General features: G+C 36.7%; 1 protein-coding gene across 1 annotated transcript in view; it reads left to right on the forward strand.

Annotated features, from left to right (window-relative positions):
* Positions 1-14,209, forward strand: part of LOC145667152 (uncharacterized) — an 805,536-nt gene that overhangs the window by 674,473 nt on the left and 116,854 nt on the right. The gene's annotated exons all lie outside the window — the stretch shown is intronic.

Below are 14,209 nucleotides of genomic sequence, written 5' to 3' on the forward strand. Positions count from 1 at the left end.
ATTCTTTCATTTTTTCCAAGTTCGGGAAAAAACGGTAAAAAACTGGTTTTTTACCCAAAATTTTCGTTTTTTTTTCAGGCCTTCACAACACTAATCAAGAGTCGAGACCCATTTCAACATTTTGAGTTGGACCCCGTCTGGGACCTGCGAGGGACCTTGGAACATTTTTTTTTACTTTGTATCATTATAACTTTTGAAATAATGGCATATCCGTGTTTTTGTTTCTACACGTATGCCACCGTTTCTGTTTCATACAAATGACCATAGACTTTGAAATGAAGATTGTGTTGATATTTTGACTCAACACTATTTTGCACAGGCTTATCGTAGAGTCGAGACATGATTTATATTTTTTCATTTAACACCAACTTTCATATGATATGCAAGTTGACCCGCTTTCCACTTTGACCGCCATCCCTAATTTTGAAATTTTGCCATTCACGCCATGCATGTTAAAATTAAAATAAATAAAACGTTTAGCGTATAAAAGTTTTCATCTTAAAAAGTACGTATAGTTTTTTTTTCCTCCGGGCCATGCGTGATGCAGTCACGCTCCACGCCCGGCCGGTCAATCTGAAGGAAAATAGCCTACAACTATTCCACCGGCCTTATACATGTATCCAAATGAAACCTTCAATTATAATTCTTCAAACGCCGGTCACATATGACAGACGCGGCTTGAGCGGAAAACTCTATGCCTGTCCCAGATGACCCCCATGGCCAGCCCCACTTTGTGGGTTCAGGTTCAAGCACATCCCTAGTAAGTTATTTATCTTGACACTTCGTTTCCTTCCTCTTTCTTCTTTTGCCTTTCTTTGTGTGTGAATATAAACTCATACCGGGTAGAGGAGAATAAAAGGGATATATAGCATTAATAATTGTACTCTTGCTGTTTCAAGAGCTCCCTCTTGGCTAATTGGTTAGTGCACGAACCTTTGACGTTGGATACCCGGGTTCGATTTCCGACGGAGCTCATGTGCTTCTGATCCCACGTTAAGCTGTAGGACCACGTTTCATATAATTTAGCCTCATATAATAAAATAAATCCAATCCAATTTTCCTGTTTCGATGTATGGTTTTTATAGCACGTTAATGATAATTTGAATAAGTTGGATTAAGGTTTGTGTTTTACCACGTTCTTATGAAATACCGAGTTCATGAAGGACGTAACCGCTTAACATGAACACGGAAGCATGTCTGGGAATTGAATGACGTGCAGCAGTTGGATGCAGACATCATCATGTAAGTTTAACCCTAACAGAAAAATACGTTCCTCCATACCACACACAGAACCATCCCACTGGTTTAGGCTTTATTGATAATTTAATATGTGAGAATCATTGACATAGAAGCAACAGAAGGTTTTTCGCTTATAAGAATAAACAAGTAGATTTCATGTCACAGTGTGAAACTACGGTATACTTAAAACTTAAAGTAGTACATCTATAACTATTTGTTGCAATAGAGTAATACGATCAAAGCTAAAACCTCTTTCTCTGACGCTCAAGCCATATCCACTTGCTATCTTTTACTGATTTTGCTCTAATGCGATAAATGTTGAAACCAGGGTTGCCACACTCCAGACTCGCGATGATGCCAAACACAGGTCTAAATTATGCTAGATTTTTGTAAATTATACCAGATTTTCAAATTATCCTTCCTAACTAATTTTAAAGACCCGCCCATACTTACCTTCATTATTTTAATGAAGTGTTTTAACTGTATTCATGTACAAAGCTAATGTGACGCTGTCAGGAATGATAATGAAATAAATTGGTAAATGATACATTATAGGGGAGGAAGGTCGAATTTATATTTTATGAATGGATAACATTTTAAGAAACATATGCACAAAATGCCGCTTCCGACACAGCCCTGAAGCATTTCTTTTAGTGTATTACTAGCTGGCGCCCTAATGCTCATATCCCTCCCCTCTCAAGTTGTAAATTGAAAGGGACAGAAACATCCCAGATAATCACACATTCAGGTCTCAGTTGGCAGTAATAAAACTATGGGTAAGTAAATATGTTTTGTAGAGTCACGTTTTCCTATTTTTGAACATTTCTCTGAATTCAACAACAAGTTACAATCACGGAAATACCGACTAGTTTCATTGCTCCAGCCATCGCTTCAACTAAGAATAATAATTCCAGACAGTTCTTGAACCATCTAAATGTTCGTTCTTTTTCTGTTCACCAGAGGGAAGAATGAAATTATGCTAGATTTGGCCAAGATGCTAAAGTCAAGATGCTAGATGCTAAATGCATGTGAATTATGCTAGATCTAGCACCAAGATGCTAGATATGGCTTCACTGGTTGAAACAGAAAATCGCTAAATTTAACTACTTCCGGTTTGAATAGACGGTTAACGTAGCAGATGGAACCTATTCTTGAAAGCTGAAAGAGGTTTTAGCTCTTGAAAGAATGAAAGAAAGAAAAGAAAGAGAAGAAAGAATGAAAACGCTTGTCATTATCTTTTACAACCTTTGCTCTATGAAATTAGATTTGAAACGGGACGTGCTAGTAAATTGTAACCACATCCGATTTCGGTAATGTGTGTTCGGTCAAAAGAAATGTAAAAAATGACTGAGATTAGTGTCGAATCCATAGTTTCGAGAACCAGGAAATCACCTGATCTGCTTGAAATGACGTTTAGAACATTGCTAGTATTCATCTCAAGCTGGTATTTTATCACGTCACTTTGATTGAAAGGTGTGTCCTAGGGGCAATAGAGTGTTTCCAAATATATGCTAAAGATAGTGTGTCATATGGATTTATTGAAATGCATATCCTAACGGGGAGGGGGATTTTTCATAACCCTATTTTCTCCGTTTCCAAAACGGGCATTTCAGCTAATATAGTATATAGAAACAAGTCTAGTGCACGATTAATTATTTCAACGCTGTCACATAAGCACCAACAATTTACCGTATATATTACTCTAATATAATGTTGACAAATCAGTTTACGGCTTCTACATTCACTGCAAAAAATCAAACACCATTTAAACACTTTTAGTACAGATGTTGAGGGGAAAATTGAAGAAATAATATTTATAAAGTGTGCTTCGCGTGTCTAAAAGCGTTACGTCTCTAAAAACAGTATCTAGTATGACATATTTAAAACACTTCTTCTCAGCAAGCAGTTCAGAAACAAAGTGATCACATACATTTTGCACGTTTTGTACATATGTCTGGGACATACTTGTACAACACACTACCTAAAAGGGGTGAATGTGTGTAATCTGGAGGTGTTCAAAGAGTGTCGAAATTGTGTAAAGTATCTTACTGCGACTAAAAGTAGTTTCTTTATTTCATGCAGTGTGTATTAGAAAGAAATGAACGGATTAACAAATAAACTGATTAGCATTATAAAGAAACATATGAGATAACCGGAAGCAAGTGTTAGAATACCGAAGGAACTGCGAAATTTATGGGAGCAACCGTGAGTACCATTAATAATATTAGCACCATAAGTTCAATAATGAAGAGTTTGTAAAGAAAACTTCGATTGTGTACTAAGGCCCATTAACAATAAGTACACATGGTAAGTAGGTTTTGTGAAATACGCATGTACAGATAGTGTCGCCCATGTGTGTGTTGTTTTAATCTAACTTAGCACACACTAATCGATATATTCCGAGTTTGAAACCCGTAAGAGGCCATCCTAACATTTTTCAATAATCTTTTTCTTCAGTTCCATCACACCAATACTGGATTGACACAATCAACGTTAAGATCTACAGAAGTCATCTACTTTCTTCAACTTACTAGTCAGTTTAAGCTAAAAAAAATCGTTATGCTTTGGTTCAGAAGTTTCTTAGGAAAATGAATGGTGAAAGTAAATTATTTCATTTCGCGGCAATAGACAATGCAAGAGGAATGTAAATTACAAGACTGAAGAAATTTGCAAATGTGTTTACCACCGCCTTTGAATTCTCCTAAATTGTCCAGAAGGCAATTGTTCTCACTCTGATCTCGAATATATTCTTCACTACGAAAAAAAAAAATCAGCGTCTGAAAATGATTCGAAGATTTTTTAGAATCGACTTTTGGACATTGTTTAACGTGCCTAGATATGGCCTGAAGTGCTTTATCAGTGAACAAGGAGTGTCTAGATGCTTCCTAACAGTGGTTAATAGAAATTGCCTAAGATTGTTCAAAATGCACCTGAACTTGTGATATAACCAATCAGTATACGGGCATAAACTGTATACTTTTAAACAGTATTAGGAAACTTTCCATATTTATAAATCGTTTCTCCCCGTATGTTTACTAGGACACATCAGAAGTACATTTCAAACATTCTTAAGGTAGTTCCTATTAGGTCACTGTCTAGATGCGTTCTAGACATTTTTGATCACTGATAGAACACTTTAGAAAATGTTAATCTGTGACCAAAAGTCATTTCAAAAATTGTTCAAATACAAATTTACTTTTGGAAGTGCTTATTTCTTCTAGTTAAAGTGTATTATTTATACATCATTCAGCGTAAGCTCTAAACTCCGATAAACCAAATATTCGTATCCTTCCGCTTGTCACAAATACGATTGGCTAGTGATGTATCTCTCCCACTCCCCACAGGGAGGAGCAAATTATGCACGTGCATTTTGACAATACTGTCTCGTGTTGTCCAGATACTTACAGCAGCAGCCGAAAAGAAAGAAAAGAAACTCGAAAGATTAAAAAAAAAAAAAAAAAGGATTTGAATTTCGCTCGTAAACAATTGTTGCTTAGTGAGTAACGGTTTGCCTTGTTGGTGTTTCACCACAGCACTCGCGGAACTGGGATTCATGCCAGTCATCTTTCAGACTTTAAAAGCAGAACACCCGTCCACAGTTGAGTTGGCGCCATAATTACTGCGCATGCTTAGTGTTTATTGTTTCGTTAGCCACACTCGATTGCAGTATTATTAGATAATCCGTATTATAGTTTTGTCATTTATAATAATATAGCAGTTTTATATGAAGCTTCATAGTAAAAGTAATAATGCAATCACATGAACTATTTTGCGGAGGAGTACAAGCGTTGGTAGGACAACAGCAAATCAGCGAGACTTAGTTTCACGTGGCTTTGTTTAGCGCAGTTTAGAGCTTACGCCGAATATAATATAGTTTAAATTACATAATTTTCATAGGAGATTTTGGTTGCTAAAAAATATTTATTAGATATTAGTTTAAATATGTTAATTATTGGTTCTCGATAATCTAAATTTGTATCATGAATCCACCATGTTTGTACTTCTGAATACTAAGTACAAAAACTTTTTCACAATGCTATAGATGCAAGTGCTAAATCCATTTACTATTAGAATGTGTTTAAGAGTATAACGTTATCCTGGAAAATTTGTTCGTCAGTAGTGCATATTTCAATTCAATTCTAGTGTGACTATGTAAATTTGTAAGAAAAGAAAAAAATGACCAGCTTCAGAATACAAATCCTGGTTCTAACGATTACGAACCGAACACATGAGAGTTCACTGTTCTGTCTACTGTAGTATAAAACAAAAATAACGCAGGAAGCAGTTTTAGTTGAATTATCCTTAAAATTCTGCAACATCACTGGCTATAACCGTTTTTCCGGATGAAAGGCGCGGAACAGTGTCGTATTAGCAGTGTCTGCAGTAACATCATGCGAAAGCAGAGGCACCTGGTGTCCAATGTTAGTTATTACGTACGGTACTTTAATCAAGTGAAATTCTCGACAAAAGGGGAAGCAGGGTTGTCGACATGATATTTTCGCTATAGAGAGGGAACGGAGAAAAGGGGAAACATTGTAAAACTGTCATGTGACCCGTCATATCCGCTCAAGTAAGAAAAATATATATACATAATGTGTCAAGAGGATAAATCATTGCAGGCAGGAAGGAGGGATAGAGTAACCATGGTGAGGTTTGTTTCAAAGCCTTTAGTGATCCTAGTGAAAATCACCACTCAAACCGGATCATGATCAAGAGGGTACGTTCCCTTCTCTTTTTTCCGCATGGGAACGGGGTGAATGCAGATGATTTGCAGATGACACCAGAGTTGTTGTTTAATTTCCTCTCTTTGTATGTGTGTGTATAGACGTGTGAATATATGTGTTTGTTGTTCTCGTACGAAACACTGCAGCAATAAAACACCAATTGCTTGAGGGGATACAATATTCAGCAGGCAATTCAGTCAACGTTTCAAAAAATATACAGTTGACAAAAAACAAGTCAAACATAACACAGACGTAAACATAAAGAGAAAAACTAACACTCAGACATTTGGAATACTATTGTTATTACACCGTTTAACACAAACAAACTAATTTTACCGTCTAGCACATTATGACATTTGTCAAGCAATGGTACTTTGCATTAACTAACTTTAAAGTGGTATAAATATGTGTACATCTACTTAATACAACTTAGCAATCTCAAACATGCATTTTGTCCCTTGCATATCTCAATCATTAAGGTTAATTAGTAACATTGTAAGCTATGCGAACAATATAATATTTCTCTCAAATACAAAATATGGTTCTTAAATTTGAAACGAGCTATAAAATATTATACTGCATTATAGATGATTAACGTTCTTGATACGCACGCTAATCTAAAAGTTCTGGGTTCAAACTATGCAATTGATATTCTGAGTGATTTGTGCCAAGGAATTTTCCGCCGTTCTGTAAAGATAATACTATAACGATTTTTTTTTAAGATACGGACGCTGATCTGCTACTATCTCCAATTTTATTTTCGGTCTAAGGAGTTAGGTGGTTCTTGAAGTACAAATATGTTCAATACGCAAACTTTAGACAATCACAAACTACGTACAAGGTTTTCTTGCAAAGCCACAACGAATTTATTCAGCTTATTAGAATAAATTGTCACAATAACATATGACCATAATTTAATATCAACTTTATTCTTATTATTCGTATGATTTTGTTGTGAACTCTTTAAGATCACCAGAAGCGTTTTGGGGACTCCTTAGCGTATCATAAGAATTGAAATCATGTCAAACACGCATCTTTACATACAAAAAAAAAATGAATAAGATGAATGAACTGAAAAATTGACTCTAGCGTCAATAATAGTACAAAATCATAGAAAACTAATATTGAAAAGATTCTAAGTTACGTTAGGTTTTTCACATTTTTGCGTCTAATGATTTTTCGCAAAGTTTTGTAATTAAGAAAAATATACCGTATATGACGATATCTTTCAGACGGCTTAAACATCTATTTCAGAGTCTCAAAATAATATATCTAGTAAACAAAGTTCACATCGAAAATGGCCTCAAAGAAGGAGATGCGTTGTTGGCATTATTATTTAACTTCGTTCTGAAACACGCTATAAGGAAAATCAAAGATAGCAACCAGGGTCTAGAGTTGAACGGTATTCACCAAGTTATGGCATATGCTGATGATGTAAATTTAATAGGGGATGATAGGAGAACAATAGAAAAAAATGCAGAGATCTTATTAAACGCTTGCAGGGACATAGATTTAGAAGTAAATGCAGAGAAAACTAAATACATTGAAGTGCGTCGGGACCGAAATACAGCAAATTATTGATGCGTTAAAATATTAAATAATACTTTTGATAAAGTGGATACTTTCAAATATCTACGATCAATATTAACAGAGGAAACTCATATTCACGGAGAAAGTAAATGCCGACTAAAAGCAGGGAATTCGTGTTACTATTCGGATCAAAATCTCTTGTCGTCGCGAATTCTGTGGAGGAATTTGAAGCTTAAAATATACAAAACGATAATCATGCCTGTTGTTCTGTATGGCTGCGAAACATGGTCACTTACTCTGAGGGAAGAACATAGACTGAAAGTATTTGAGAACAAGATCTTGAGACGAATATTCGGACCCAAGAGGAACGGGAATGGGGAATGGCAGTAACTTCATAACGAGGAACTACACAATTTATATGGTTTACCCAACATTGTTAGGGTCATCAAGTCTAGGAGGCTTAGGTGGGTGGGTCATGTAGCTAGAATGTAGAAACGCTTTCAAAGTCTTGACTGGAAGACCAATCGGAAAACGACCATTAGGAAGACCTACGCGCAGATGGGAGGACAATATTAAAATGGATCTCGCAGAGATTGGAATTCAAAGTAGAAACTGGATGCACTTAGCTAAGGATAGAAGTCAGTGGAGAGCTTTTGTGAACGCGGCATTGAATCTTCGGGTTCCATAGGCCATAGAGTTAGTTAGTTAGTTAGTTAGTAGACAAAGTTGAGCACATCTGATATTTATTGTTTCGATCGTTACAGACGCTATAAAAATCCTTCAGGCAATTATTTTGGGCCCTGACCAGTTTTCAAGCTGAATATCTTTATTGAGCTCTGCTACCTGAAGATTTTTTAGCCCTTTTTTCCTTTTTAATGAGTTTATTTTACCAACCAACATTGGTTTATATATCTACCTTGTCAGTCTGTGTTTCCGTCCACCTGGAAAACGAAAAGTTTCTGTTCGTCTCAGCAACAAAAAAATCTAAAGAATTACTTGATGGATAATCATCAATTTTGAAAATGATGTAGAGGATCGAAAGTTTGGGATCGCTTTCGATAATGTAGTTGATCCATCCGCCAGTAGTAGTAGAAATAAATCATTTCCAGTTTTAACGTTGATCATTATGGAGCAAAAACGGTAATTGATATGGCGAAATGGTTTTCTCTAATTGGTTAAGCGTCCATCATTTCATTTCATCTCAGTCCTTACCTCTCTACTAAAATAAGAACTAAAATTCACTACAACTTCCTGTTTTAATACTGATCTATATAGAGCAAAAATGATTAAAGATAGCCTGAAGCATTTTTTTAAAAATCAATTTAATGTATCTAAAATAGATAATTTCTTCTCTCTTAATCCTCTATTCAAAGCGGAAATGATAGAAATCAGATCTTTATAATGATCGCTATAATGATGTTGGTGGGAGATGTTAATGTTGATTGCTACAGAGTTAAAATGGTAATAGATAGCGAGACGCCGTTTTCTGTAATCAATTAAGCGTCTCAAGAATATGAGCTATCTGCAGTCTAATCTTTCCACTGGTGTGTATCGATTTCCTCGGAGTTCTCCCGTTTCCTCCCACTTTCTGCATTCCACCATTTTATTCATTGTCATCTTCAGTGTTTCCTTTGGCCTTCCTGGCCTAATCGTGGGACGTAAAATTGAAACATTTAAGGACGATTTAATCTTTCCACCTAAAACCGTAAGTCAGAGAAATCTACTACACTTCCGGTTTTAATATTAACTAGGAAACCCTCACGTCCTGCTCAAGCGCAGGACACTATTGTTGTCTCAATGATTGAATATGATACAAAATTAAAAATATTTATGGGTAGCAAAGTATTTTTAATAACACGTTAATAATATCTTTAATTAAACATTTCTCGATAATTACTCGAATTTAAAACGTCCTCGAATCTAAGACGCACTCCGATTTCGCTGGGTTAAATTAAGGAAAAATAATATGTTCCGTTTTCCCTTCGGTGATTTTTATATATCCCCCCTCCCCTCGCCATGTTGCGGGGTACAGCATGACAAAAGTTATCCCAGGCCCGAATGTCATGTATGTTGAAAGTTTGATCGAGATTGGTTGGGTGGTTTAAGAGATAAGTTTTATTTATTTTTATATATTAATCTCCCCTTCCCTCCCCTTCCCCCTCTCCTAGTTTTTAGCGTCAAAGTAAAAATATTAAAAAGAACTTTCTAGGATCGAACGTCATGTATGTTGAAAGTTTGATCGAGATCGGTCGGGTGGTTCAAAAGATTAAGAGTCACAAACATAGTCACTTTCAATTTGGATCTGAAGTTTTTTGTTCACAGACACGCTATTAAAAAATAGAAGATTGATAAAATATTATGCCATACAAACCTAAGTCCTCCACGTGGTGTACAAGTGACACTGCTACGTTTAGATAGACAACATTTTACGGAATTATGATTTTCTTTAAACGTATTGATGTAATTAATGTAATAAACTTGTAGTAACAGTCAAACCAGCTTATCTGCCCCTTTTCCTATTCGCTAGCTCGCCTATATGTAAAACCATAAGTTAGTTCTTTGTAAATATCTGATAGTTCTGCGACATCCGGGTTCTAAAGAGACAACAGCTGACGAAGAGTTTTCACACGTGAAGAGGAATTCCTTTGTCATTACAGAAGACCAAGAGGTCTTGTTGGGAGATTTATACTTTGTATTTCACTTTTATGCCACAGAAAGTGCCTGATACATTAGTATTTCTCTTTTCCGAAAATTTCAATTATAAAATGTTTCAAATGCTTACAAGTGCAAACTCTTTTGTCAGCTGTTGTGGAAACAAAAGAACTAAGAGGAGAATAAAAGCAGTCAACTGTGATAATACATCAGAATGCAAACATGAAATATTGCAGTGTCGGCTAAAGTAGCCACTTGAGTACAAAGGGTTAATACTCCAAAAACGAGGTAGAGTAAATCAGTTGTAGATAAAAAGCTTCAAAGAGGTCAGGCTTATAATTAGTGCTCTTAGAGACGAACAAAGAGATTGGTCCGCATGGATTCAACACATTCACATCTCTCGAAGTGCTAAATTGATGCCAGATTTACAAAGAAAAGTGTTATTTTTTTCTTATTTTCCTAAACGTCGCCTGACTTTACCTTAAGTGTGCCACAACCAACTTAGTAAAATCATGTAATTATTATTTCTTATACTTACAAGCAAGATTTCCCAAGTGTCACACTCCAATTTGCTTGAAACTCCTGGAGTGAATAAAGGAATAAAAAATAGGACACACGTGTTTTTTTTATATCGGCCAACGTGAGGGACGAGGAGATGAAAGGGACAATAAAGGAAGACATTGTAATAGTAGTCAATACGTCTGGCAAATGTCGAATCAATTACGAATATTGTGTCATCATCTGCATTCAATGTGAGAACTGATATGCATTCTTGAACAACAAATGCACACATCTGATTGTCTTGTAAAATTGCTATCGAAAGATTTAAGAGAAAACAATAGATGGATTTCTTGTAAATATTAACCAAGTTGAGAGATAAGATTGAAATTCATTACTACAGTTTGAATTGTCGTTTGTATATGTTTATGAAAGCAATATCTAGAGTATTTAGAGCATCGTTACACACGATAGTAGAAATTGAATGATATTACGAACAATTTATAAGACAATTGGATACTGAATATAATTCGTTTTATCCTTGATAAGCGTGCTACAAGTGGAATGTTCTCATATTAATAAACAATCTGCCACAGTAAAGCGTCTATCAGAGCAATATATTCAAGTGCAAGTTTGCCGATAAGTTATAAGTGAACAATGCTCAATGTGTTAATCGTATGCTTTGCGTCCAGAAGACCGCGGCACCCTCTAATTGTTTTACTTGGAATACTTTCAGGTTCCTAGTTTCACTGGAAGATGGTGCTCAACCACCTTCTTCCTTAAAATACAGTACAACCTCGACTATCTGGTAGTTTTCGGGCTGTTTCTCAGCGCTCATTCAACCGATTTACACCAGATTTGGAGGGTAAGCTTCTGTTACCATTTAGTTTTGTTCCCTAAAGTTTAAAATATATCGGTTAAATAGAAGCTGAGAAATAGCTTGGAAACTCTGTCGGATAATCGAGGTTTTACTGTATTTTTATGAGCTTATAGAAATTTTAATTGTAAAAAGTTAACTTTTTACACGCTATTGTTTTTTATTTAGAAACGAGATGAATTCGAGAAGCATGTACATACAATTATATTTGAACAATTTACGTACTATATTTAGATACATTTATACCCGTTTATACAAATATTGAAGGTATAGCAAACACAAGTGACGTCCTCCATTGTGGATTACAGAAAGACCAGGTCGATAGAATAAACTTAGTTAAAAGTGGAAAATAAAAATAAATTCGTAAAAGTAATAAACAACAAAGAAAACTGAAACAAAATATTTTATCCATCTTATCCTAATAAAATAGTGAATGCTTAACAGTTCCGCAGTGTCCAATTCACAATTGCAAGGGATCTATGGCGGACTTTTTATTTGTCTGTATCAGAACTGCTTTCCGATTTGCCTTAACAACTTGCATGAGAAACTGTCTATCTTATTCGTCGTTTGTTAAGAGATTATTAAACTCCTCGAAAAGCTTGATCCCTCTCTCTGAGTTGACATTCACGACCCGAAGTTGTTTCACGTGCTCTTTGCCTTCTAGATAGTCTTGGTTCTTCTTCCATTCACCTGGCGGAAGGTTAAGAAATTCATGTCCAATCTGTAAACAGGAGAGAAGCTTTGGCATCCGACTGGTTGCAAAATCTCCGAGATTTACTCCTTCTTTGAATAAGGTCGCATCGCCTCTCACGTTCCTCTCTCTGGTCTCAGTTGTCATTCCTTAGACAATTTTGTTTTTCTCTTCTGCTGTAACTTTGTCTGAGAACAAGGAGAGACCTATCAATGCATTGGAAAGGACACTAAATGACGTTCGAGAACATTCCTTGCGGCAATGCTGATCTCATAATCGATGTCTTGATATTTCTGCAATTGGATCCAGAAGTTCAGATCTCCACCAGGAACTTCAACTGCTGGTGGAGCTTGTATGCATAGCGTGGTGTAGAGGAGGGCTCCGAACAACACGAAACGCTCAAGTTGAGTTTCCTCCTTCTTCGGCAGCTTGAATACATCACGCTGATCTCGAAAAAGGAAGATTTTCATTGCGTAGATTAACTTCGCCATCCACCAAGCGTGGTGAACTGGCCCTGGAGCTCTCCAATGAATGTTGTTAGGGAGAGATCCTAGAACAAGCATCGTCAGTTCGATGAGTTCTTAATAATTGTCTCTGGGTTGCAATTCCCTTTCGAAAGTTTCCTTCAGGAATTCTACAGTTGAGAGCATGAAAATTTTACTTTCATTCTTCATTTCCAATGGCCAAAAATTGTCTCTCTGAACCTGATCCCAAACCGCCTTGAATCTCTTGAAGATAGGAATGTTAGGTGAACTCGAGCAACCATAGCACGGGGTGAAGACTTTCGCCAAAATCAATTCCATCACATGGTGATGACAAGCTAACCACAGAAGCTCTCTTCCAATCCTGTGTTCAAGAAGAACGCATACTCCATTGATATGACTTGTGTTCACAGGGGTGGTGTCGAAAGTCTTGGCTTGCACTTTGTCAAATAAGTTCTACTGTGTAATAAGGTCATGAACGATCCTAGCTTGATACTGCCCTGTGCCTGAATACAATTTTGGCACACCAAGAAACTTCTCGTGAACATCACCAGAAACAAGTACTGTCAGACGGTCAACTTTTCCCACACCGAAAATTTCAGGTAGAATTTTCTCATTCCAGTAGATCACGAGAGGATGTTCCGGAGAAAATCCTCCCTTCAGGAATCCACTCTCTTTTCTCTAGATTTGTTTCGCTTCCTGCCGACTGAGCTTCGTGAAAGTGAATGAGGGGTCTAGGGTCGCAACCGAGAGCTTCTGCTATCTGGACCATTAACCGGACTGCTTGGCGATGAGATGTTTTGTTTCGATGCAGAGAGTCTGTTACTAACTGGGTGAAGATCTCGGGAGTTGTGACCTTTTCCGCCCGTTTCTGTCGTTTCCGGCTTAGACAGCCAGCTGGTTCAAATTCCTCATTCGAACTGGAAGGATTTTCGGAGTTTCCTTCTTCATCTGTAAAGCAAACCTTGGAAGCTGCTGCTGCTGATTATGTTGAAACAATTGCTCTTTGTCTGCGTTCTTTTCTTTGTTTCGTCACTGAAGAGCTCGCTCATGCTTTGTACAATTGCCAGAAACATCTTACGATCCCCCCGTTGGTCTAGGCGAAAATCACAATCTTCCTTTATTTTCATAACCATCAAGGCATCAGCGTGAGCGATATCAAAGAGTGGTTCCAATAATTTTACAAACTCCAACTCCCTACTGCGCTGGGCTTCAGAAGTGCGCCCCTTGTTTTTCTTCAGCAGAAACCAATTGCAATGGATTTTTTTCTATTGCCGACTACATGTTTCTTCAGAGTTGTAGGAATTGCAGTTTTAGACCACAACATAATCAATTCCTCGGTTGTCGCCTGGTTCGCATTTCAGACCGAATTATTGTATGATACCTTTAGATGATAATCGAGCCGTCGTAAGACCTGCTTCGTAGTTGGGAGCTGTTTCAACCATTATAGCGGGTGTAAGTCACTGACACCAATCAGGAAAACTTCGTTGCTCGAGAGAGTTGATGTCATTTTGTG

This window comes from Thermobia domestica, chromosome 1 (assembly GCF_964235325.1).
Source record: "Thermobia domestica chromosome 1, izTheDome1.hap1.1, whole genome shotgun sequence".
Taxonomy (NCBI): domain Eukaryota; kingdom Metazoa; phylum Arthropoda; class Insecta; order Zygentoma; family Lepismatidae; genus Thermobia; species Thermobia domestica.